Genomic DNA, 26,752 nt, shown 5'->3' with positions numbered 1-26,752 from the left:
CCCAGGGGCAAGGTTTTTCTTCCACTGCTTGAATTCAGCACCTTGGAGAAGGCTCATCTCCTTTCTGTGGGTACAGCCTTGTCCCTGGTTCCGTGTAGCCCAAGCCATTAATCTGATCTGCATTTTGAAATGGGACAATGCTTAAGTGAAATTGCTGCTTTTCATGATGGAGCATTTTGGGGCCGAGGAAGCCATTCCTAGACTACTCTTTTCTGCCCTATCACTTTTTCTCTCCAAAGCTCATGGTTGAGAGGACTTTATTTAAGTTGAGCAGTGTTAGAGTGTAATACTCTTGGTGGTTGGTCTTCACCAAAGGAGAAGCCCTAATCTGATAAGTGATAGAATAATTCCCATTGTGCCATCTTGCAACTCAGGGAATACATATCTTTGAAATAAGGATTATCTTTGTTAGCAGGTAGTGCTTTACTTTAAGGACTTTATAGTGATGATAAAAATTGTGGTTGGCAAATTAGTAAATATTTTGCATGATTTTAATGTTATGTAATAAATGAAAGGATGTGCAAGTAACGAGGGAGCAGGTTCTCATCTGCTCCCTTAAGTTGATTGTGTTAATATTCAGCACAAAAAGGAATTCTCACATAAGCCTGGTTAGAAGGCTGAAATGAGTTGATGGAAGGAAGAGCCATCAGGATGAGGATCCTGACTTAACAACCAGGGATGGAGGCCTGTCTATTATGGAGTTCCACAATGCTTCACCAAAGCCTCCCATACTTTTTACTCAAATTCAAAGATCACTAGAGATTTGTTCTCAAAGAAGTACATTGATTTTCTAAAGCAGTGACTCAGCAAATTATACTTGGCAATCCTCTAGTTTTAGTCACCTGGGCTGTGATTGTATCATATTAATTTTTATCAAGGGGTGAACTGACCTGGCACAGCACTTTGTGGCAACTCCTTGCTGACTTACTCCTTTGTGAACAAAAGAAAAATAGACGAATGGAAGGAGAATTTTGTCATATTCCTAAATTAACATTAGATACTTTTTTGGGCTTATGGAGTGTGCAGCAGACTTAGAGAAATAAGTCATGGATCTCTATTCATGCTTTGGTATCACCAGGTCCACTACTGAGCTTAGAGGAGGCATGCCTTCTGTTTTAACTCCTAGTTTCTCTACTACAGATATCTTGGAAAACTCCTTGCCCATTTGTTGCTCTTTGCACCATGGCAACCAACAAAGGGCTCGTTTTAATTATTCTACTTTCTTGTGACAAGATTCTTAAAGCATAAACAAGAACTATGCTATTATTACTATTTCTGTCTTTAATTCTTAACCCCTATTTAGGGACATAGACATTTTGTGGCTGTGTAACCCAGAGTGAGTAAAAATGCCTAGGAGGAAAGGTGATTATCCTAAAAAGTGAGAGGTTTAAGAGCCAAACATTTGGCTAATTCTCAATCTCACACCTACAAGCTAGGAAAAACTCAGATCATTATCAAAAGGAGCATGTATTCTTATTCACCACAGCATCCCTAGTACAGAGTGTCTGCCATATGACTCTCTGCAAAGATGTGTTGATTAATGGACTAATTGGAAGGTCACCTGAGATACTATAAGTGAAAGGACACAGAGGATGAACCCAATGAATGCTATTTGCCTTCCTCTGCTCTGCTGATATGTGGGCAGTAGAAGCTACCATCTTCTATATACATGTGTCAGACATGCAGCGCCTGTGTTCAAAAATGTCAGGGATCAATTCATTTGATAGCTGGGGCCCCAAGGAGACAAAGTGCAGCAGGAGTTGTGGAAAAGATAGGAAAGCCAGGTTTCCTTTCCTTTTATGTTCTCTTCATACAATACTTTTTCAATTCCTTATTTAACCTTGGTTTACAATGACATTTTCTGGGGAGGGGAGAGAGAACTCTGGTCAACTTTACAGGTACAAAAAATATGAAAAAAGGAAGGCAGATATATGCTGATTAGTTTGACTCTTTTTGCTTACCACCTTTTTATCATTTTGTGCTGACAGTGTTCAGTATTTGCAAATTGAGACTGTAAATGCTTAGCATTCTGAATGGCTAAATCCACAGCAGCACTTACTAGCTGTTCTTCTGCTGTAACTAAGCAATTATTGAAAACTTATTCGGTTCACAGGATGGTGCTAACTAGTGTATAGAATACACAAGTAAAAATGGACATTATAGAAGCAATAAATAATATTCAGTAAAGGGTGCTGCTAATTTGTATTTCTTCCCTCTGGGGACGAAAATCTTGTCTGCTATGGTCTCCCTATCAAAATACCAGAATTTCTTTAATTAGAACTTCAGGGAGGTGGAAACACAATTAGTTGGGAATGACCAAATGCATTAGTTGTAAGTTAAAATCGTACATTATGAACTTAAGCTATCATTTATGTGCAGTAGTGCTGATGTATTGGGACTTGATATAAACTTGCAATTTCTCTTATTAGCTTGGTGATGACTTTTAGTTCTCTGTGTCCTCTCCAATTATTGCATAGAGGATGGACATTAGATCTGATTCCATGGACATATGGGCATACTGCCTAAGGTCTTATGCTCAAGCCATTCTGGGTTGAACTCTTATTTCAAAGTCTTTGCTTTTATTTTCTGTTTATGCATGGGCTCAAGGTTTATTTGCTTAACGTTGTTACTATATTATTTTCATTAACCTCTACAAAATACTTATGTTAATTTTTTATTTAACTAAAATGGGGTGTTCTTGATTCTTTTTCCTGGTACTGTATTGTCCATTACCATGATTTTAATTACTTTCAAATATTGTAATTCTCCTTCTAGAGCTTCAAACCAACATATTCAAATGCTTTCTGGAATGTCCCATAAATCACTTAAACTCAGCATGACTAAAACTGATTATTTTCTACTTTTCTACTCCCTCACTCCCAAATTGTTCAAATTCAGATATGGCCACTCACTGGTATGGGGCTTGGGCAGGTTACTCAGTATGCTCATCTATAAAAATGTATAAAAATAGGAACTATCTCATAGCGTTGATGAGAATGAATGAGTTAATATGTGTGACTTTACATAGTAAGGTCTATATAACTATATATCGTTAGTTTTTTTTTAAGTTTATTAACTCCTACTCTCTATACTAAATGCAGCATTATATTTTAAAAATACAAATTAAATTGAATATTGTCCCTGCTTAAAATATTTCCATGCCTAGCATTATATCTTTAATGTCTTTAACAAGGTACACAGAGATCTGAATAATCTGGTCTTTGCTTTCTTCTGTAACCTCATCCCCTACCAAATGCTCCCTCTTTTCTCACTTCGGGGTTTTGCTGAAACTACTCTCATGCCTGGTCTGAGAGCTCTTATCCTTGCCCAACTGCACCTTCTCCCCACCCTACTTTGGCTACTTCCTTCTCATATTTTAGTTTTCAGTTTAGATATCACTTCTTCCAGACAGGTTTTCTTTATTAGCTGCCTATGAATTATATATTGCTTTGACTGCTTAGCATCCTTATTCCCTCATAGGACAATCAACTCCAGTTACCTAAATCGATCCATTCCCACAGTGAGGATGGCTTTGTGACACTTAAATATCTAAGACCATAGATCTTGGTTCTTCTGAGTCAGACGTTGTTCTCTGGGCCAAAGACCAAAATAGCACCAAGACCAATATTCTATATGGAAATTGAAGTTCTCCCAAGTAAGTCCAAAATATATATATATATATATATATATATATATATATATATAAAAAATGGCCTAGTCCATGTAGCAGTCTGACTTCAGATTGTTACTAGCATGTGTAATCCTAACCCAAACGAATCCCCAAGTATTAATTGTTATTATGTCTTTTTCATAAGACTTTGTTCTCCTTGAATGTAAGGATTTTACCTGTCTTGCTTATCATTATATCTCATGTGCCTTAGCATGAAACAATCATTGAAAACATATTTATTGAATGGAATCATGTGTCTTACGTATGAAGAAACACTAAGAAATGATTTGGTCCAGCATCCTGATAAAAGTATGATACTATTCTTAAGTTTGACAGATGAATCACTGAAGTCCAGAAATTTAGAGACTCACTCTAAGTTAGGTAGAATAAACTAGAAACAAAGTCTTCTGTCCCTAATATTATTTCCTTTCTACCACTCTGTGTTACCACCTAGTTGCATTCGTACATTTCTAATATGCTAATTTGCTTGCAGAGAGACTGAAATATCTTGCTGTCATATCCTAATCATAGAGCACTTTTTGTTTATTAAATCTCAGGGTTGAAGTTAGATTAGACTGGATCAAAAATGCTAGTTTAGAGAGTTTGGGTTTTAACCTCTAGGGCTCCACTGTATTCAGGGTCCCTAACTGGTAAGGGCTTATCTGGACTTCCCACTCATATTTCAGAGAAGCTCCTTGCGTGTTCATGTTCCGTAGCTTTATGGAAAGACTTCTTTTAAAGAAAGAAATGTATGAATAAAATTCATTTGAAAGCTATTGCTCTAGGGAGTAGGGCAACAATTTCATTTACTACTTAAATTCATCTTTTGTTTAGCTCTAAAGGTACAATTTGCTGCATCTTTTTTGTCTCTAACCAGCTTTTCTTAATAGCTTGCAGGGTGAGAGGTTAATGTTGGATCTATCCAACATTAAATGCTATCAGTTACAAAAAAAATAATAGGCCCTAGAAGAGTTTGGTGAGCCAGATTAAGAAAAATAGAGTATGAGGTAAGTATTGTCTTTCATTTCCTTTTTGAGAAAATATGCAGTTGTGGGGAATTTGGAAAATGCCTATTACATACACAGTCTTATATTCTCTGGGTTAGTTTAGTGACATATGCAGCTGTTGAGTTAAAAGAGAATGGCTAGAAAAACTGCTGATACTAGACCAGTAATTGTGGATTAAATTTAATGGGAATTTGCCTGGGGGTGGGTGTTGATAGTTCTAATGATTTTTGAAAAGCACTGCAAAGGCTTTTGAAGAATCTTTTATATCTCTCAATCTCTCTATTCTGTTACTTGTAAAATGAGAGGCTTTACACAGATGAGGGCAATACACATTTTATAGATTTGTATGGTACTTTACAGTTTACTAAGTGCTTTTACATTTTTCTCATAAGAGAAAAATGTAAGACTCTTTATAGCTTCAAAATTCTATGCTTTATGTTTTATTAATTCTTTTCAAGATTCTTTGAGATTTTTAAATAGGAAACTGATACGTTGAACAGTTTTAGTTTAGCAGCAATATGACCTTCCAACCCTTTGCTTTTCTGGAGGTTATTTGGGTTATGACCATGGGCTGTGTTAAGGAATCGTTATTATTACTGATGAGTAAAATAGTGTAAAAAATACATTTCAGAAAAAGTTTCTATTTCTGATACCTTTTAACAACCAAAATCCTAAATAGCTGAATATATAATTGTAGCACAAAGTTCCATGTATCTTTTTTATTTTCTTTAAAGAATTCCGTAAGGCTGGGAAAGTGATATAATACATGTGGGAATTGGTTTTCAGATTGTCATTATCATGGACAATCCAATGATGGTTAAATTATTAAGTCTCAATTACTAAAACAAAGAACAAAACCATGTCCATTGTTAGAAGACACTGTAAATGCTTCTACTAACTTTATTTCCTCATTTCTCTAACATTAGCTTGAGTTATTGCCACTTAAGATGAGCCCCCAAAGTAGTGAAAACAGTTTAACATAGGTTATTTTAAAATTAAATAGAATAATTTTGGGGAAATTTTGTTGGCTTTTTTTGGCTTTTGGGTATAGGGTGGGGCAAGAGGATGTTTAGGAGTGATTTTAATAATTTTGTACACAGATTTGTATTAGAAGAAATAATGGAGATTAATGCTAGTACAGTCTCCTCCTTTAGAAGTCAGACATACTCCTCCTGTCTTCACACCTTTTCACAACAGCACCATGAGGAAGAAAATGAATGGCATGACATTTATATGTAGCAGGTGCTCTATACACAGGGAGTAAAATGGTCCAAATGAAGATTCCAGATCTAGGTGGAGTCATATTCTTCTCCATGTGGAGCTTGGGTAATCCTATGTGGTTTTAAGTAAAGGAATTGTAACACTTTTATTTCTACCCACAAATTTAAATGAAGAGAGAGTCTGGGGTGTTTCCTTTGAAATTCAAATTTGTTAAAACTAGTCTTGGGGACTGAAGTAGCTTTTACCAGTCCATCTTAGAGAAAAATCCTCCTGAGAAGAATCTATTATAAGAGGAGCAGGATTCTCAGTCAGAGTTGAGTCTTGCATGGAGGACTAGAGGCTAAAAACACTATATGACTCATATTCTGTGAAGCAGCATACATTGGAACTCAATCCAACCTTGCAAATCTGGCAGCTAAATTGTGACCCAGGGATGCATCTGCATTAGGATATAGGGTTTGCTTAATATAGAAATTTAACTCTCAAATTCAAGTACATTTAGTGGCAGAAACTAGAAAGTCAAAATTATAATTTAATTTTTATGGACCTTTCTAGATTTACTATCACTAAATTTCAAAGAGTGTGTACCCCAATGTGAGATGGAAGACTTTATCTTTGTTTTCCCTTTTGGATTTGGCTCACATATGCCTCCTACAGTGTGAGCACCTCTCCACGTGAAGAGAAAACTGATACATTGATGATATGAGATTTTCAGTTAGTCCTCTGATATTAAGTTTTAAATCCCATGTATTATGGAATCGTGGTATAACAACTGGAGCCCACACTAAGTTTGACTAAACAGAACACTGACAAGATGTGACATCTCTGCCAACTTGAGGATCTACTTTGGCCTGGGAAAATTGAGACGGACCTTGTAATGGAAGACTAACCACCAAGAAGTATACAGAAGAAACCTGGATCAAATGAGTTGGTCACTCTGTTAAGTGTGGTATACTCTGATTTCAGCAAGAAGTGATACTGAGGCTTTGGTCTCAGGAATAGCATGGACATAGCAGCTGTGTTTCTGCTCCATCTCTATAGAAAATTGGTCATTTTTGCCCCAATGAGCTCTGGTGGTGAAATCAAGAACTCCTACCACTCTAGGATGGTGCTGCTTTGAGAATCCAAGGGTTATTACTTGTGATTCTCTTTTCAGCATCCATCTCTTTTAATTAAAACTCAAGGAGCTGTCTCTATTTTTATAAATGTAGTGTTCAAATAAAGAATATATATATTTAAATCATTCATATTTATAAAAGAATGTTCTGAAGACAGCAGTTAAATATGCCTTTCTATCAATAGGAGGCCAAAAGGGAAAGCTTGTTTGCCTTTTTCAGAATTCTGGTGAAAGGAGCACAGAATACTCAGTTAAGGTAAATATTTTAGTTCTGTTAATTAGTTTTTCCTATACAATGAGGAAAGCTCCTAGATGAAATATAGTAGTCATATCAGTAAATATAAAGTTTCTACTCAGCTACATTAGACAAAGGATTCTCAATATCCTTTCTTTGTCCTATAATTCTTAAATTTTATATACTTTTACCAAATGAGAAAAATGGCTCAGTTTTGATCATTTCCTTTTCTTTAACTTCTAGAAATGACCATTTTGTTGGTATGTGTTCCAAGAAATCAATAATGCTGTGGAACATATTTTCTCATAAACAATATTAGAGTTTGAAATAATATTTTTTATCCAGGTTTTAGTAACATATAAACCTATAAATCATACCCAAAACATATCATAAAAGCAGGAATAACTAGCCATCACCTATACATATTTAACAATTGACTTTTATTCTCAGAAAAAGAAATAGATTATTATATTACATATAAGAGCCAGCAATATATTTTAATTTCATGTCAAATAATGACAATTTCCTTTGGTTTAACCTATTATATAAATATAATATATAAATATAAGTGAAGTCATAAAAGCAGAATTTTAGTAGGTTATAAATTTGGCCACAACCAGTATATTAATTCAAACATGTTTTTAAAATTTATTTATTAATAACATTGTCTCCCCGATTTGGGAAGGCTCTTTTTTTTTTTTTAGGATAATTTGAATGGCAGTCCTAGTAAGTTTGTATTAATTTTGTTTTTTGCCCTTAAATTTTTTTCCTGTAGTAAATAAAACTTCCAAAATCACCCTGTTGGGACAAGTGAGTGGCTCAGTGGTTGGGTGGCTGCCTTCGGCTCAGGTCGTGATCCTACAATCAAGGATGGAGCCCTGCATCCGGCTCCTGCAAAGAGCCTCCTTCTCCCTCTGCCTATGTCTCTGCCTCTCTCTGTGTCTCTCATGAATAAATACATAAAAACTAAAAGAAAAATAAAAATGATGTTGTAGAAGAGTATTTAACGTCAGAAAAATTATCATCATATATTATTAAATGAAATGTGTAGGTTGCAAAATGATACAGTATAAAAATATATACTGATATTCATATGGGTATAATAGAATGGCTGTTCAACAGTGGAATTGCTAGTAGTGTTTTTTTTCCCGTTGTGTTGTTTTAGTTTTCTTCTTTTAATAGTCTAAATTTTGAAGTTTAAAAACTTGTGAAAGAATATCACTTATCATTGTAATAAGAAAAAACAAGAAAACTTAGGACTTCCTCTCCTTACACCTCCCCCAAAGACCTTTTGAGTTATTTTAAATCATACTATTTTGAGCAATATGTGCGTGTATCTTTATATTCTTGAGAATATAGTTTTTTAGTGGGATAAATTGAACAACAGTTGAGTTGTTGTAAAGAGTACTTAAAATTTAATTTTGAAATGTACTGTAGACAGAAACAAAAAGGTTGCATCTGATAAAATGTAGGGGAGATGATATGAAAAAGGTATTTATCAAAGCATAAATACAAATGTTCAATATGTATATGAAAATCAAAGCAAGTTAAAGTAACATGATTTTCTGTTTACCAGATTTGTTAAAATTAATGAATATGTTAAGTCAAGTTGGTAAGGCATGGAGGAACAAGTAATCTCATGTACAGGTGGAGGGACTATTAAGTGGTATAGCATGTTATTTCCAAAGCAGAAAACATGGCCAAGCTCAAAGTCATAAGTGTCGGAAATATATTCTTTCTACTCTACTCAGGGCCTGGCACATGTACGTCTATTCCACACATGTTCATTTTAATATAATAGCTTGAGTAGTAGGAAGGCATTTGTGATGTGGTAGAGAATGATTTTCTTTCAGAAATTCCTAATGGTATGGTCCTAAAATGTGTATTTTACTTTTTAGGACCATACTATTTACATTACTGAGGTGGATAAAAATGGATTTTCATGTAAAATGCTTATTGTTAATGGTCAAAATGAGGACCATACCAAATCATATATGCTCCTGAGTATTTTACCAATCATCTTTTCATCTATTCTTCTCTGTTTAATGCTGACAATGACTATGAACATTATTATTTTGGGTATACTGAATAGTTACATAACTTACATGCATTCAGTAGTTGGGATCTTTAGCAATGCATAGAATGGCACAAATTAACTCTAGCATGTGACTTTTTAAATTGTCTTTCCCAAGGTCACAGACTTAATATGTGGCAAAACCAGTCTCAGAACACCCGTGTGTTGTCTCCTAACTGTGCCAATGCACATCTTCTGTACTCAGTGGCCAACAAATGGCCTTATTTTTCCAAAAGCCTGTCCTATAACCATATTAAAAAGAAATTAACCTAAAGGTGTAATCAGGTTAAGTACTGACCTTATGACTGAAGAGGTTTGTTCAGATGGCCAGACCCACATGGCTCAGGGAGTTCAGGCACCAGGCACATTTTCTGTGGGAGTAGCAATGAATAAATGTTTACCCTAAATTTGGCCCGGGCCATTACCTGACTGCTTCATTGCCTTTGTTATTATCTTGTAGTGCTTTCATCTTTACTTTTTTAATTTAGGAGAAATAAAAATTCAGAGGCCTCAATTGTTATCTCACACAGAGGCAAAAATGGCTATTCCATATAGATTTCTGAATTACCTTTGGCTGATTCTAGCCAGGATTATAGATTCATCATTGGAGCAGGTGACTGGATTTGTGAAGTGATACAGATCACAAAAGATCAGTGAGGTGGCTACTACTTTTAAAATTACCTTAGAAGGGCATTAATTTGGATAAGCTTAGCTCAAGTCTTATAGCTGGAAAGAAAGTTTCCATTTGCTAATCATTTGGGGATTTTATTTTTAAGAATGAAATTCAGATTGAGATATAAAGAAAAGAAAAATGATCTTTTCTATATCATCTTTTACAAACTTCATGTAAGCAGGCATTGTTGTTTCAATTCTCCTTTCCAGGAAAAGCTTAACTTTTCCTTCCCCCTTTAACAAAGAACATTACAATAAATTGTAATATAAACTATAATGGCAGGGGCAGTTCTAGTAGCTACTAGCTACTACCTTTGAAACAAAACAAAATAAAATAAAAAGCTATTCCTCCATAAATACAGAGAATAAAGTAATGGTTGCTGGAGAGGAGGGGGCAGGAGATGGACAAAATGGGTGAAGGGGAGTGGGAGGTCCAAGTTTTTAGTTATGGAATGAATAAGTCACAGAGATAAAAGGCGTAGCATAGGGATATAGTCAATGGTATTGTAGCTACCCTTGTGGTAAGGATAGCATAACATGCAGAGTTTAATCACTCAGTTGTCCACCTGAGACTAATGTAACATGTGTCAACTATACTAAAAGAAAAAAAATGGGATGCCTGGGTGGCCCAGCGGTTTAGTGCCTACCTTCGGCCCAGGGCGTGATTCTGAAATCCCAGGGTCAAGTCCCATGTTGGGCTCCTTGCATGGAGCCTGCTTCTCCCTCTGCCTGTGTCTCTGCTTCTCTCTATCTCTCTCTGTGTGTCTCTCATGAGCAAATAAATAAAATCTTAAAAAAAAGCTATTCTATATTTTTGAACAAAAATAGTAAAAATCATTTTTTTAGAAAGATTTTATTTATTTGACATAGAGAGAGAGAGAGCACAAGCAGAGGGAGAGGCAGAGGCAGAGGGAGAGGGAAAACAGGCTCCTCATTGAGCAGGGAGCCCAACACAGGGCTCAATTCCAGGACTCTGGCATCATGACCTGAGCTGACGGCAAACACTTAATGGACTGAACCACCCAGGTGCCCTGGAGTAAAGATTATTCTAATGTTATTAATGAAAGAAAATTGTTAGGGAGAAGAGACTCTAAAAGTGAAGATGAAGGAGCTTTTTTGATTCCCTAAAACTCTTCCAAAGTAAAAGAAAACATAAGGTTTCAATAGGGTAGGAAAATGGCATTCTTTCATACATAACTTTCAAGTTTTTATGAACTGGAAAAAATAAACTCATTGTTACACCAATGTCCTACATTGCTCAAAAAATGTCCCAAATGACCATGACCCAAAATGTGTCTAGCTCTAAATTATCTAAATTAACATGAATCTTCAGGAAATCACTAATTTCCATCTTTGAACTTGAACAGCAACAATGGGAAAAGATAGGCTTAAAAAAAATATCCCTAATAGAAAGGAAATGTCTAATCAAGAGATCATTCCCATTATCAGAGACCTTCAGAAATGCATTTTACTGTTAAACATTCACTTTTCCTTCACAAATGGTTTTAAAAGCTCTGTATAAAATGTATGAAGTCATCCTTGGAAATGACTGTATGCACAGGAAAATTGGAAGAATGCAGCATTCATAATAGATCAGGGAAGCTTCATGAAAAGAACAAAAGTAGCTCAGCAGGAAGTAGACTCTTGAAAACAGCAATTTAGAGTTTACAGGCATAGGTTGGAGCTTTTAAAAGATACTTCCACAGTAGGTGTGCTGTTAATCCTTTATTAGGCCATGGAAATGAATTGCACTGAAGAAGCAATTTCCTCAGTTAAGCAAACATAAGTTTTTTCCTCACCAAGTCCGTTAAATACACCGTTTTTCCTATGTAAATATTTGGGAGGACTAACTTGGTCTTTTTTTAAAGACTTTTAATAGCACTGTCTTCCTACCTCTAGAACCAGCTGCAGATAAATCAACTCAGCCCAAGAGTATTAAGGAAAATAAGGAAGAAATGTATTGAGGCTGGCATGAAGAGGAGCAAGAAATGAGAAAGAAAAAATGGTGGGGTAGGCAGGGGGACATTGCTGGATCTGGAGAATGGCTTGGAGGAGCATCTTTCAAGAGATGAGGCAGTCATGAGAACAGAAAGAAAAGGCCGGGTGGGGTTTTGAGCTGTCTGGCCAAGGAGAAGCCACTCAGTAGAGAGTGTATCTGCCAGGCCCTATATTGTGGGTGGCTTCTAAGATCAATTTATAAATCTAGGAAGCAATGGAAATGAGTTTAGAGGATTGCCTTCCCAATCACAATATTCAGCTTTGACTTAATCTTCCCCAAGCACTGTCTTCGACACATTCTAGCTCTGATTATCCTGCAGAGACCTCCACTCTCCAATCCAGCATTGTGATGCTCACTGAACCCTCTGGAACTTCTCTGAAGTTCTAGGCATTGCTGAAAGTAGGGTAAATCCTTGAGAGAAGGATGCCTAGAAAACTGTGGGCGCTTTCCTTCCTGTTCCTCTGTTCAACTTTTCCCTGTCCCCTTTTTGCTCAGGAGTTGTAACATTCTCTTCCTCCTACTTTACTCAGCCTTAACGGCCTTTCCTCCATTTTTCCTTATCAATACCCAACCTATTTTTTGAAATTCAGTTCAAATTCTACCACATTTTTTTTCAATCAGAATTAATAGCTTCCTATCCCATGTTCCTCTAATAGTAGATATTTTAGTTGAAATTATAATGCTTTATGCCTTGAATTAGATTTAGTTGTATAGATCTTGTCTCTTCCACTGGGCCACAGACTTCCTGAGTACAAGTCCATGTCCTGTTTATCACCATAGAGTTCACAATATCTTGTCCAATGCCACACATAGTATGTGTTCATATATTTGTATACCCTAATAAATAACTTAAAATACTCCCAAGGAGTCTTTGCACTTTAACAGAAATTTTTTAAAAGATGCAATGTCTTCTTAATCTAAAGAACTAAGTTCCAATGAGACTTCTGGAAGGCAGATAATACATTTTGGTAGGATACTTTTCAAATCCTACCATGTAGTCTTCTTTCTGCAATAATCCTGCCTCTAATGGCTCATGGTGTATTTTGAACCCTACTATTATCTTGCAAGAATTCTTTTGATTTATTATTTAACTAATCAAAACCATAAGGCTTTGTCAGTGATCAGGCTTCCTGAATCACTGATTAGCCACATACTAATTCTAAGTAAAATCACAGAATGAATCCCTCTGGGTACTTCCTTACAGTGCTAATGTGTAGTTCAATTTGTTTGTAATAAAAACAATGTAGCACCAACAAAACAGTCTCTCGATGATAGTGATGATAGTAACAGCGATCAGAATAACTAGTTTATAAGTCTGGATCTACCCCAGCTAGTTGAGAGGCATTTATTTCTTTTCATTTATTTATGTATTTAATTAATATTTATTGAGCTACCACTAACTGCCAGGCATTGGGCTAGTGCTTTGAGATGTAATAGTAAATGGGAGGGCATGGCTCCTCTCTAGGACTATTCTGGAAAATAGTGAGCTTGGATGGGTGGATATAAGAAAAATTTACAAATTATGTAAATATTTTAATCTTAGAAAAATGGTGATTTTCATCACCTGAGGACTAATTTTAATATCAGTGTCTTGCTCACCCTTTCCTTTCTTGCTCAAATGTTCTGTAAATCTATGCATTATATATATTTTTAGAAAAATCTGACGTCTATTGAGCATTTTTACGTTTAGGTCTCATAGTGGGTTAAAGGGTAGCCCACTAAAGGATATGTCCATGTTCCAGGACTTGTGAATGTGACTTTAGTTTGAACCAAGGCTGCAGTAGATAAAATAAAATTATAGATATTGAGATGAGATCATCCTGGATTATTCAGGTGGGCCCTAAATCCATTCACAAATGTCCTCAGAAGAGACAAGAAGAGAAGATATAGAGTATAAGGTCATGTTTTCAAGAAGGCAGAAAATTAAAGTGTTGCAACCACAAGCCAAGGAATACCTAAAGCCACCAGAAAGAAGTTGGAAGGCCAAGAGCCTCTAATGGGAGCAGAGATGACAGATGCAGCCCTGCGGATACCTTAATTTTGGACTTTTGGCCTCCAGAACTGTGAGACATTTGATTTCTATTCTAGTTGATTTCTATCCAGTTGTGGCTATCCTTGCATTTAACACTGGCCCCTTCATAGATATTCGAATATACTATCACATTTAATCCTGCCTTGACACTTTTTGGGTGAGATTTAGTCTTAAATTTAAAAGAAGACAAAAGCTCAGAGAAATTAAGGAATTGCTCATGTTCTGATGCATAGCAAATGCTGATGACTTGACTTAAACTAATTTTTATCTGGCCCCAAAGCCTATACTCTTTCTACTATACTTGATAATTCATATTAGGGCAGCAAGAATGAATAATAAACTCAAACGAACTACCTTGTTCATAAGGCAAAGCATTCTTCATCAATCCCAATTATGGAGCCTATTAGAATATGCTAGATACCAAACATTCATGTAAAGGTAATTCAAATTCATTCCTTGAGCTATGTTTCTCTATTTAACATATTCAGTTTCACTTTGAAGTTTCTTTTTTTTAAAATACAAATTATATTTTCATCATTGTTAATATTTTTCAGGCAAAATTCCCATTCTTCTTTCCCCTTCTCATCAAACTCGCATTGATACAAATATCCTATCATATGCAGATAACTGCAATATACAATTTAGTCCTTATGCTAATGTGTGATAATTATATATTATCTTGAATGTTAAAATGACATTTTCTTCTTGGTGGCTGTATGCTAATACGTAATCTTAATCCAAAAATTTTGGGGTTATTTTTTTTCCTGATTAGGCTGGTTAGTTGCTTCTAAGCATAGTAGATTAAGTAATAGTTCCTTTCAGGAATATAACATTCTTCTGGGTTTAAAAAATTATAAATAAAAGGAATTATATTTTAAATAAACACTTCCATGTGGAATTAGTGTCTCGTAGAAACTAATTTATCTCACTGCTGAGAAGGCATTTATAGGAACAGTTAATGAGAAAGGAGAAAGGAATGCAATTGTATTTAAAGTAGCTGGTTGTCATTGATCTCGGATCTTGTCTACAAAAATTTCATCCCAGTAGGGAATCATTTGTAGTAACTGAAATTATGTGGCTTTACCTTAATTTATCCAAGATTTAAAGCAATTCTATTAGCCTGACACTTATTGATAATGCCCCTTGCTGATTGTATCCAAGAAGTGCTTGGATTCTTCTCAACTCTTCTCTGATTCATAAAGCTGCTCGCCATAGCACTGGGGATCTTTATTGAAGAAGTAACTTTTGATTAAGTTAAATGGAGGGAAAGGGAATTTCTAACCTACTTATATTGCTTACAGAAGCATAATTAAGTTGTGGGATAAGAGATTTCAGCAACTTCTTTAAAAAAAATCAATGATCAGGAAAAATGAGCTTGGAGAAGACACAGCTACAATACAAAAGGCATTTTAAAGATAAAAAGAAAAACAATGACTAAACTATGACATGATCTCTGATTTGTTTTTCTAAGGAGGAGGATGAATTTACTAAGGGGTTCTTTATTTTTCAAGGTTCTATTTGTGGGCAACAATTCAAATGAGTTAAAACACCATGGACTTTGAGATACTGGGAGGGATCCTAAGACCATTTAGACCAAAACCCACTGAATTTCATAGATATCAGCCCAGACTTAAATGTAGTGGAAGTGGGATCCATACCTTCCGGGAACAAACTGATCTGGGTAAACATAAAGAGGATTTGTTTTAAATTGTAAGCTCTATATTTTCCTTCCTCTTTAGAGAGTTTTTGAAAGGACCCCATTTCTGTATATATATATATATGTATATATATAGTTTTGATTTCCCTGTTATGTTTATATTAGAAGGGAATTCATGGATTAGGCATTAATGGCAGAAACACATAGGTCTCTATTTAAGTTCTCAGAACTTTAACTTTATACCTTGGCTATCCATGAATACTTAAGGTAATATTTGGATTACTTAGCATTTGTACAATTTTCTTGTGATTTTTTTTTTTTGTTGTTGTTGTTGTTAAATGCTAAGTATAGGCCAACATTTATTGAAGATGCAGAGTAGTTTCATCTCCTTTTTTCCTAAACTGTTTCATGGCCCAAACCACACTGGCTAGTCTCTTCTCTGGCTCACCTCATCTATAAAGTATTGGTGTTGGTAGTGATGGTGGTGGGGCAAGTCACTGCACTATGGTATTTTTTTAGACCCCTTGGAAACTGCTTCATGCAAAGGGATAGATGGAGAATAGGGTGCAACTATAAGAAGGAAATGACTCTTCTAGTGATTATCCTTTTGGTTGCTAATCACTTGGCAATTCATAAGGCTTCCTATAATCTTGGATTCTGACTCCCATTAGATTTACATAAATCCCCTTGAAAGTTGAATGCCACTTTCATGGCATGTACCAAAGGTATTGAAGTGGGAGCAGTTTGTGTTTGTGGGCAATATTTGGCACCAATCTAATAAAAATGATGTAGGAAAAGAATCATATCTTGCTAACAGAGCAGAGTTACATATTTCTTTTCTAAAGGAAGTATTCATGGAACCAACCAGTAGTTATTTTCTCCCAGGTGATAGCTCACATACAAGGAGATGAGATTCACATTGGCTAGGTTCCAGAGCCTTCCTTACTTAGAAGTTTTGTATTCCACACAAAACAAAATATCTTGTATTATTTCTATAGACATTCTCTCCCAATGGCAGTTAGAGAGCTGTGTATGGACATAAGAGTCACAATACTCAGGGTAGCCCATATCATGTGTCTTCATGGGTTGTCCCCCTCAGGAATGATAATTTCTTTGTAGTTCCTTCCAGTCCAGATGAAGTCTACCAATCATAGATCATTTCTGCTCTAATCAATATTGGCTGGTAACAGAGGTGATATTTATTTGGTCCCTGGAGAAACAAAAATAGAGAGCTAACCAAAGGTCAAATTCTTATGAAGAAGGGGAAGGGGTTTTGTTAAATGATTGCCTACACTGCATTATGGAGGGTCAAATTTAATGACTCATAAGTCAATGGCCATGCCTTGTTAAAACAAAGGTTTATTTTCTCAATTGGATCATTGCCTTTTTGTTAGACTCAGCTTAGAGATAATAGGCAAATAGATATATTTTATTTAATATTATCTTTATATTCTTATCCTCCACAAACTTTATTTTTTAGCTAAGACATGACTGATTTTGTTCTCAGTGCTTCCCCCAAGTATTTTATATATACCAAAATAATATTTTTATTTTAGTGAGTAAAGCATATGCTTCTCAGAATATATTTGAATGATTCATTGGGGGTTGTTTTCTTCTTCTCCTATAGCCATTGTGAAGACTGAGCCAAAATGATTAATATATAAGATTAGTCTTAATACAGTACCCTAGAATTAATGTGAAAGTGTCCAAAGCTGTAGGCATATGGGCTTGGCCTAGGAGTGCTTATGTTTGCATAGGCATTTTCTAAAATGACAGTGCTTCTTATGAATATTGTTGAGGCAAACATTTTATTTCAGTCTGTTAGGGAAGCAAAGAAATTGTGAAATATTTTCATTCCTACTAGAAGAAGTAGAAATTCTTGCATTACTTTCATTTATGAGTGAATATAAACTTGGGATTCGTGGACTTGAGAACAGCATGTAAGCACAGTATGATGATCCTCTAAGGAAAGCCAGCACTTAGCAAACACCTGTTACTGAAGCTCTGTGCCCAGTTTGACACCATAATTCTAAAGATTTAAGAAATTTAGACATGAGGCATACTAAGAAGATTAAAATATTATGGTAGTAAAAGACATAAGAATAGAGATTATTTAGTTTGACATAGAGAAGACGTAAAAAGATAACTAACCTAACGTGTAAATCCAAACATTCTTACTTTTGGTGTGCCATGTTCTCTCTGGGGAATGGTTTTCTTATATGCTGTTGATCGGATCAAAACCAGACCTATGGTGCATTTCTTGGAAATGAGGTAAGTAATTATAAATTTTGTTCATTATGCTTACTGAATATTGTTTTATTTTAGGGTGAACTGTGTGCATGTTACACTTGTATTGGCAAATAACATTTAATGGAAAGAGATGAATTCAAATCAGAATGGAAAGGTTTTTTTTCTCAACTAGTATATATCTACAACCAATGATAAGATGATGTAAGATAGCATATTATTTATTGTGAAGATGTGATAAAACTGGTAAAATGTATGACATCAAGAAACATCTTAGGAAGCTCTGTTCTTTAACTTGACTTCTTCTATCTCTGGGAATGAGTGAATAAGGATTTAGAGAGAGGATCGTTCTGGTCTATAGAGAATCATTTCCATTCTCATAGGTAACATTTAGTAGGCAAGTATTTAAAGATATATACTTATTAGATACTATCCAAAGAACTATGATATGCATCATGAGATAAATTGTATCATTGAGATTTATAATGGATGTCTCACCGCCAAGAATTTGATGTTATACCTTGTATTTATAAGGATTGATAATCTTGTGTCCATTACTTATATGGAAAAATACTCCAACTGTACAGGATGTAACAGTTTGCTAAAATCATTTTATTTCCCTGATTTGTAAAAATTAATTACTTTTTCTCTGGCCATTTGATTTTGGCACTTGTTTCGTATTTAATCATTTTATTTTATAATTTAACTCACATTTATTTCCTACCTATTATGTGTGAGATATTTTTAACACTTGGTAGCTTAGAGGATGAAAAGAGGGTGAATACTTGCCATGCCTCCAGTCCTAGAAATTTTTTTTATCTACTTTTATTTATATATATATAGAATATATATTTATATATATATTTATATATAATATATATATTTATTTATATATATGTGTGTGTGTTGTTACTTGGATTAAGAGGAGACAGAAAAAATAAATAAGGGAAATTAAATGAGATGCAATTCAAACCACTGGAAATTTCTTTGGTTAAAAAATGGAGAAAATATTCCAACAAGTGGACAATATTATTGAATAAATTCTCTGATGTTATAATTCTGGCCAGATGAGGAAACATTGTCCATTACACAAAAATTAAGTGGGTTGATTCCTTCATGATTTAAAATACCCAAAGAGTGGGGTTCATAGGACATTCTGGCAGAGGGAAGGAATTTACCAAATTGACATGGCTTTTTTCTACTCTTGAACTTTTCAACATTTCTAAGAAATAATTAGAAAAAGATTAAGAGTTATTTGCAGATGGTTGAGAGAAAGAAAAAAATGATGATACACACAACACTTAGATTTCAATTGGTTTAGTAGGATCCTTGTTAATAAAACATTTCAGACTCCCAATACAAATGATACATCCTTGATCACTATTATATTACCATATAATCCTGTTTGTTTTTTAAATTTAAATATAACTAATTTATTTATTTTTTAGATGTGCAACACCTAATTGTAGCAAAATTATAACCACAGTAAATTTAATTAACATCTATCCCCTTACATGGTTATAATTTTTTTGAAATTTTTATTTAACTTCATTAGTTAACATACAGTGTAATATTAGTTTTAGGTGTACAATATAGTGGTTCAACACTTCCATACATTAGCCAGTGCTCATTACAACAAGTGTACTTCTTAATCCTCATCACCTATTTAATCTATCCTCCAACCTCCTCCCCTCTGGTAACCATCAGTGTGTTCTCTATAGTTAAGAGTCTGTTCCTTGCTTTGCCTCTCATTGTTCCCTTTGCTCATTTATTTTGTTTCTTAAATTCCACATACAAGTGAAATCATATGGTATTTATCTTTCTCTGACTGACTTATTTCACTTAGCAGAGTACTCTCTAGCTCCATCCATTTTGTTGCAAATGGCAAGATCTTGTTCTTTTTTATGGTTGATTAATATTCCATTGTATATGCATACCACATCTTTATCCATTCTTCAGTCAATGGACACTTGAGTTGTTTCCATAATTTGTCTATTGTAGATAATGCCACATATCAGGGTATATTTATCCCTCTGAATTAGTATTTTTTGTAGATGCATATCTCATGTTATCACTTGTTTACCTATGTATAATTTAGCACCCCAAATCCAGATATAACTTCCATAAGAAGAGTAATTTTTTCCTTGATGTTCACCTCTGGTTCTCAAGTGCCAGAGAGGATTTAAATAAATATTTGCTGAAAGAATACATATGAATGAGTAAATAAATCTATGACAAAAACATTGAAATTATGTGAAGATTGTTTTAGGTCATGTCCTAAGTGAATTGCATTTATACAATGTAGGGGAAGTCTACATTGATGTTCTTTCAACTGACAAGTCTTAATTTAGGAACTGCTTTATGAAGAAAAAAATCCAAAGAAAAGTATGATTTTAACTGATCTGAAGTTTAAAAGGAACCAATGGGTACTTAAATGTGAATACAATCTTGAGTAGCATGAATTAAAATAGTCTGTCATGGCTAAGGGAGGTAATAGCCCCATTATGTTTCGTATTAATCAGAAATTCTAAGAATGGTGTTTAAATTAGGCCATTTTTACTAACCTGTGTTCAGCATGTTACTGTAAAAGTGAGGAGGAACCTAGAAATCATCTAATTTTGGAGATATTTGAGGGGATTGAACTGAAGAATTAGAAGACAGAATACAAGGAAGTCACTGCTGCTGAAAAATGACAAAGGAATCCTAGAAAGTGGAGAGCCAGAAAGGAGGATTTTCATGTTCTGTGTGTGAACTCTGTTCATATCTCTGGATGACATCTGAAATATTCATGCAATGAGCATATTCCAAATATGTTAGCTAAGGACAAAAGATTTGAACTAAGATTAGAGATGCTAATCAAGAGACAGAGTTTGCAGTTTGAGTTTAGCCAAGTAGACTACCTACAAAAGCAACCCAAAAAAACAACACTCTCCAGGGGAATATAATAGACTCTGGAGTTTTCTAAAATCCTGAAATCAACTGACCAACTCTGAAATGACCCAGATGTTTTTCATGGCACATTAGTAGAACACTACTTCTTCCTTGTATGTTGTATCAGTAAATTTCTCAGTAGTCTTGTCTTTCTTGCCTTCAAATGTAGGCTGTAGCCATAAACTGGTATTTAATTTTTTGTATTTCTGACTCTTTAGTTATTACTTAGGAGGGCTTGTATATTGCTTTCTTTCATGCACTTTGAGGATTCCAACTGAATTTGCTAAATGGGTGGTTCTAAAAATAGGAATCTCTAAACTTATTTTCTTTCTTGAGCTTCATTTTTGAATATGTAAATATTTCTTTGATATTGCCATTCAATTTATTCATCTTAAATAAAACGGGTTTCTGGCCCTGATAAATGGAGTCCTATCATAAATCCTATAACCATCTTTGTTCTAACTCTTTTAAAACTCTTTCTGAATTATCTACCATCAAGTCCTTGGACATATTCCATTTTTGAGTCTACTGTGTTTTTGTTTCCTTCTGGTTTAACTGCCACAACTACAATTTTGAACTTCATAAATTTATATATGAATTACTCTAGTGGATCAGATACTTCGACTTTTGGCATTCTACACATTGTTGCAAAGTTATGGTTACAATGTCCTCCTATTTTCTTCTGCCCAAATTCTCACGCTTTTGTTACTCCTTCATAATCAGAGTAACCTTTTAAAAATACAAATCTGGTTACATATTTTTCCATGTAAAATGAAATTACTTGATTGTCTACCAGATAAAGTTAAAATTCCTCTCCATGGCATTCAAGGCCTCTTATTCATTATTTCAAATATTGCCTCTCTTCACTACAGAACATATGCCTCAGTTCAATGGAAAGGACTTTCATTACTTACATATGGTGCATATTTCCATGCTTTTATGTATCTTCTCTTTGCACCTTGGCAAGACTCCTACATGCATTAAAATTCCACTAAAAAATAACCTCCTCTGAGAAATCTTCCATGACGTTCCCCAACCTCCAGTCCAGAGAGACAAGTGAAAAAAGACTCTAGTTGTACAAAATGCTGTTTGCCAGAATTGACTTCTCTTCATTGAAAGTCCCTTTCCCCTCGGCTCTCCTGATGTTCTTTTGATTTTTTTCTGTCCCTTCTTCAAATATTTTGATGTCCATCTTTGAGTAAGTCTTTCACTATATTGTCTTTAGAGCATCCTATTTAATTTAAAAAAACTTGACTCAATTTTAATTATACATTATTTCTATATATTTGTTGTCTATCAACCCCCACTCCAACTAGATTATAAGTACCCTGGTGTTACCCCATGGTGTTTTTACCCCATCTTTAGCACAACGAGAGGTATATTTAAGGTATTCAGTTACTAATTATTGAAAAAATAAATAAATCCTTGCATAAGATATTTTAACTATCTCTTTTACTGGATTATGAATTTCTTGAGGAATATATGGTGTTTTTATTTTCTTTACATACCTTTACATACCTAGGTTGTTTTTTTTTAAAGATTTTATTTATTTATTCATGACATATTCAGAGAGAGTCAGAGACATAGACAGATGGAGAATCAGGCTCCCTGTGGGGAGCCCAGTGCAGGACTTGATCCCAGGACCCTGGGATCATGACCTTAGCCAAAGGCAGATGCTCAACCACTGGGCCACCCAGGTGCCCTATATACCTAGTTTTTATTTTTTATTTTAGTACATGCTGATGCCTAGCATGTACTAAACTTATTGCTAAATAAATTTAAAATTATGAGATAAAAGTTTGTGTGTGAAGAGGGAAGGAAAGAGTAATTTGGGAAGTAGATTACTTCCCAAATTACTTCTCTTCTGGTAGAGAAGATTAAGCAAAGAATCTACAACTACTTACAAGTAGTTTTATATTATCTTTATTTCTAAGATGAGAAAGAGGAATAGGGATTCAGGCATAGTGATTAATGTCAACTAACATTTTACTCATCCTACAAGTATGGAAAATCTCTGTTTTAACATAAAATGTTTTACACATTTCACTCATAAAAAGGTAGAATTAATTATACTCAAAATTACATGGCAGTGTATACCTATATCTACAATTAACAAATATAGGTAGAAATGTAACTTGTGAGTTGGGAAAAGCTGGGGATGGTGCAGTGGTGGTGGTATACTTAAGTTCTATTTGATAAGACTGTTTCATTCCTGGGAATGTGACCAAATGAGCCTCATGACTTTTCTTTCATAGATTAGCCTTTAAAAAATTATTAAAATATATTAAAACCATCACACAATCCAATAAAATTTACTTATGGAATAGCAAATTTAAAATCAGAAATCATGTTATCAGTTAACAAAAGAGTATAAAAGTAGAATTGGATTATTCAAAAGCAGAGAATTCTTTTTCTCCATTGCCTTAAACAATGTTTTATATCTCCATACCATGGATGAATTAAAATCAATCAAAATATCATTTTCTCCTATTTCTATGAATCTTAAGACTTTTATAGGGAGCCAGGTTTAAATGTTTAGCCCTATGGCTCAGAAGAACATGGTGTCCATGAAGCCTGACTTGGCATCACCTTAGATGTTATCCGTGTGATTCCTCAGTGCTTAGGCCCTGTCCTGGGACAACAATATCTCTATTATGGGTCAGTTGGAGATAATTATCTTATTTACTGTAACCTCTGTCCTTAAAGTCTGTGATCAGGGCATTTGTCATTACCAGATACAATGACCAGATCCATCACTCATTGCTATGGGCTGAATATTTGTGTTTTCCCCTTTCCCCCATTCATATGTTGAAATCCTAATCCCTGATGTGATGATATTAAGTAGTGAGGTCTTTGGGAGATATTTAGGTAATGATGGTAGAGCCCTCATGAATGGGACTAATGACCTTATAAGAGAGCTTTCTTGTTCTCTCACTGCCCTCTGCCATGTGAAAATAGAACCAGAAGACAGCTATCTACATACCAAGAAGCAGGCTCTCATCAGACACTAGGTCTGCTGCATCTTGCTCTTGGCCTTCCCACTCTCCAGAACTGTGAGAAGTGAATATTTAAGCCACTCAGTCTGTACTAATTTGTTATTATAGCAGTCCAAACTGATGACTAAGACACCCAGTTCTCCATTGCTGTCTCTTCTATTCTGAATTTTACACTGAATTCTCTCTATATGTTTTTACATGTTGTCAGTCTTAAGGGATTTGGGTTTTCTCTCTGCTTCACAGTTCAATTTTATAAGCACCTAATTCTTCACACCTTTGATGTAAGGGCACTGGGGCAGTGAGGCATCTTGGTTTGTCTTCTTGTGATGCAGGTTGAGATCATCCCAAGCATGAAGACAAGCCTGACAAAGTTGCCTTATCTATGGAGTTAGCTATGAGCTTCATATTAAAGGTATAATAGGCAGGCAGGTCAGGAGAACTTCTGTAGAGAGCAACAAGAAACTTTGAGAGTCAGCAAGAAACTTTGAAGACTAAAGCTTTGTTTCTTAGTAGTTCAGAACTTCCCAGTATATGATGATCTTAAGAGTCAGAATTGGCAAAAGTAGATCCGTGTCTCCTGATGGGGAAGGGGCATTTTTAAATCAGTGATCTACCTTTATACCAGGGGAAAGGGACATGTTCTAAGCCCAATTTCACTCTTTTCCTGGGGTTTATGTTCTCTTTGGTTGAGTCTATAGGTAAAATGCTTTCCAAGGGTAGGAAAGCAATGTAGTAAGTAAGGCAGAGAGGTCCAGAGTGGAAATCCATAAATATGATAGGACATGTGCCATTGAAATTGATGCCCATGGCTTAGCCACTGCCATTTTTTTGTATGCTTTGTTATTCCTTTTTTCCCTTGCTATTTAGGCTTATGTTTTGAGAAAAGCTATGCATCTGAACCTTTATGAGAAATTATCCAAATTTAAATGTTCTAAACTACATCATGTTAAAAAAATTGTGGTGTCAGGGATCAATCCAACAAGAAGATAAAATAATTGTAAATATCCATGCACCCAACATTGGAGCACCTAAATACATGAGGCAGATATTGATAGGAAGAAATTGGTGGTAATACAATAATAATAGGGAACTTTAACAGCCTTCTTAAATCAATGGGTAGATTATTCAGGCAGAATAACATTAAAGAAATAGTGTCTTTGAATGACACATTAGACCAAATGGGCAGAACTGATAAATACAGAACATTCCATCTGCAAATAACAGAATATACATTCTTTTCAAGTGCACATGAAAGAGTCTCCTGAATTGATCACGTTAGGCCATCAAACAAGTCGCAATAAGTTTAAGGAGATTAAAATCATATTCTGCATTTTTTCCTGACTACAATGGTATGAAACAAGAAATAAATCACAAGAAAAAAACTGGAAAAGATACAAACATGTGGAGGCTAGACAACATGCTGCTAAACAACTAATGGGTCAGTGAAGAAATCAGAGAAGAATTAAAAAACACGTAGAGACAAATGAAAATGAAAACACAATAGTCCAAAAGTTCTGGAAAGCAGTGAGAAAACAGTTCTAAGAGGGAAATATATGGTAGTAGAGACCTACTTCAAGAAACAAGAAAAAGCTCAAATAAAAAAATCTAACCTTATACTTACAGGAACTAGAAAAATAACAAAGACAGGGTAAGTAGAAGGAAGAAAATATTAAAGATAGAGCAGAAATAATACAAAGAGACTAAAAAAAAAAAAAGATCAGTGAAACCAAGAGCAGTTCTTTGGAAAGATAAACAAAACTGATAGACCCTTAGCCAGACTCATCAAGAAAAAAGAAATAAAATCAGAAATGAAAGGAGAGGTAACAACTGATAGTACAAAGGATTATACAAGAATACTATGAAATTGTATGCCAACAAATTGGACAACTTAGAAGAAACGGATAAATTCCTAGAAATGTACAATCTTCTAAAAGTGAATCAAGAAGATATAGAGAATCTAAACAGACCAATAACTAGTAACAAAATTGAATTGGGGATCAAAACACTACCAAAAAAAAAAAAAAGTCCAAGACCAGATGCCTTCACAAATGAATTCTACCAAACATTTAAAGAACAGTTAATACCTATTCTCCTCAAACTATTCAAATACAGAAGAAGAAAGAAAGCTTCCCAATACATTCTATGAGGCCAGCATTACTATTATACCAAAACCAGAAAAAGACACCACAAACCACACACACACACACACACACACACACACACATGCACAGTTCCTCAAAAAAAAAATTAGCAAATCACATTCAGTATATTTAAAGGATCATTCACCACAATCAAGTGAGATTTATTCTGGGGATACAAGAATGGTTCAATATTCACCAATCAATATACATGATACACCAATTCAACAGAACAAAGGATAAAAATCATATGATCAACTCAATAGATGTGGAAAAAGCATTTGACAAAATTCAATATCCACTCATGATAAAAACACTCAACAAAGTGGGTTTAGAGGGAACATACCACAGCATAATAAAGGATGTATATGACCCAATTAACAGCATCCTCAATGGTGAAAAACTGAGAGCTTTTCCTTTAAGATCAGGAACAAGATAAGGATATCTGCTCTTACCATCTTTATTTAACATAGAACTGGAAGTCCTAGCCACAACAGACAGAAGAAAAAAAAAAAAAAAAAAAAAAAGATAAGAAATAAAAGGCATCCATATTGGTAAGGAAGAAGTTAAACTGTTAGTATTTGCAGATGATGTAATTCTGTATATAGAAAACTCTAAAGATTCCTCTCAAAAGCTGTTAGAACTGATAAGTGAATTCAGTAAAGTTGCAGGATAAAAATTAATACCCATAAATCAGAAGCATTTCTATACACTTATAAAGAAGTAGGAAAGAGAGAAACTAAGAAAAAACCCTCC

The 26,752-nt window shown here is 34.6% G+C and overlaps 2 long non-coding RNA genes across 2 annotated transcripts in view; both read left to right on the top strand.

The window, feature by feature from the left end:
- The window catches only part of LOC140601523 (uncharacterized), a 602,967-nt gene that overhangs the window by 217,028 nt on the left and 359,187 nt on the right, over positions 1-26,752 (top strand). The window lies entirely within an intron of this gene.
- Positions 3,244-8,234, top strand: LOC140601525 (uncharacterized). Its single transcript, XR_012004540.1, has 4 exons — positions 3,244-3,655; positions 4,561-4,677; positions 7,201-7,271; positions 8,026-8,234. It is a non-coding gene; the product is annotated as an uncharacterized lncRNA (long non-coding RNA).

This window comes from Canis lupus, chromosome 12 (genome assembly GCF_048164855.1).
Source record: "Canis lupus baileyi chromosome 12, mCanLup2.hap1, whole genome shotgun sequence".
Taxonomy (NCBI): domain Eukaryota; kingdom Metazoa; phylum Chordata; class Mammalia; order Carnivora; family Canidae; genus Canis; species Canis lupus.
This window is presented reverse-complemented; position numbering and strand designations above follow the sequence as displayed.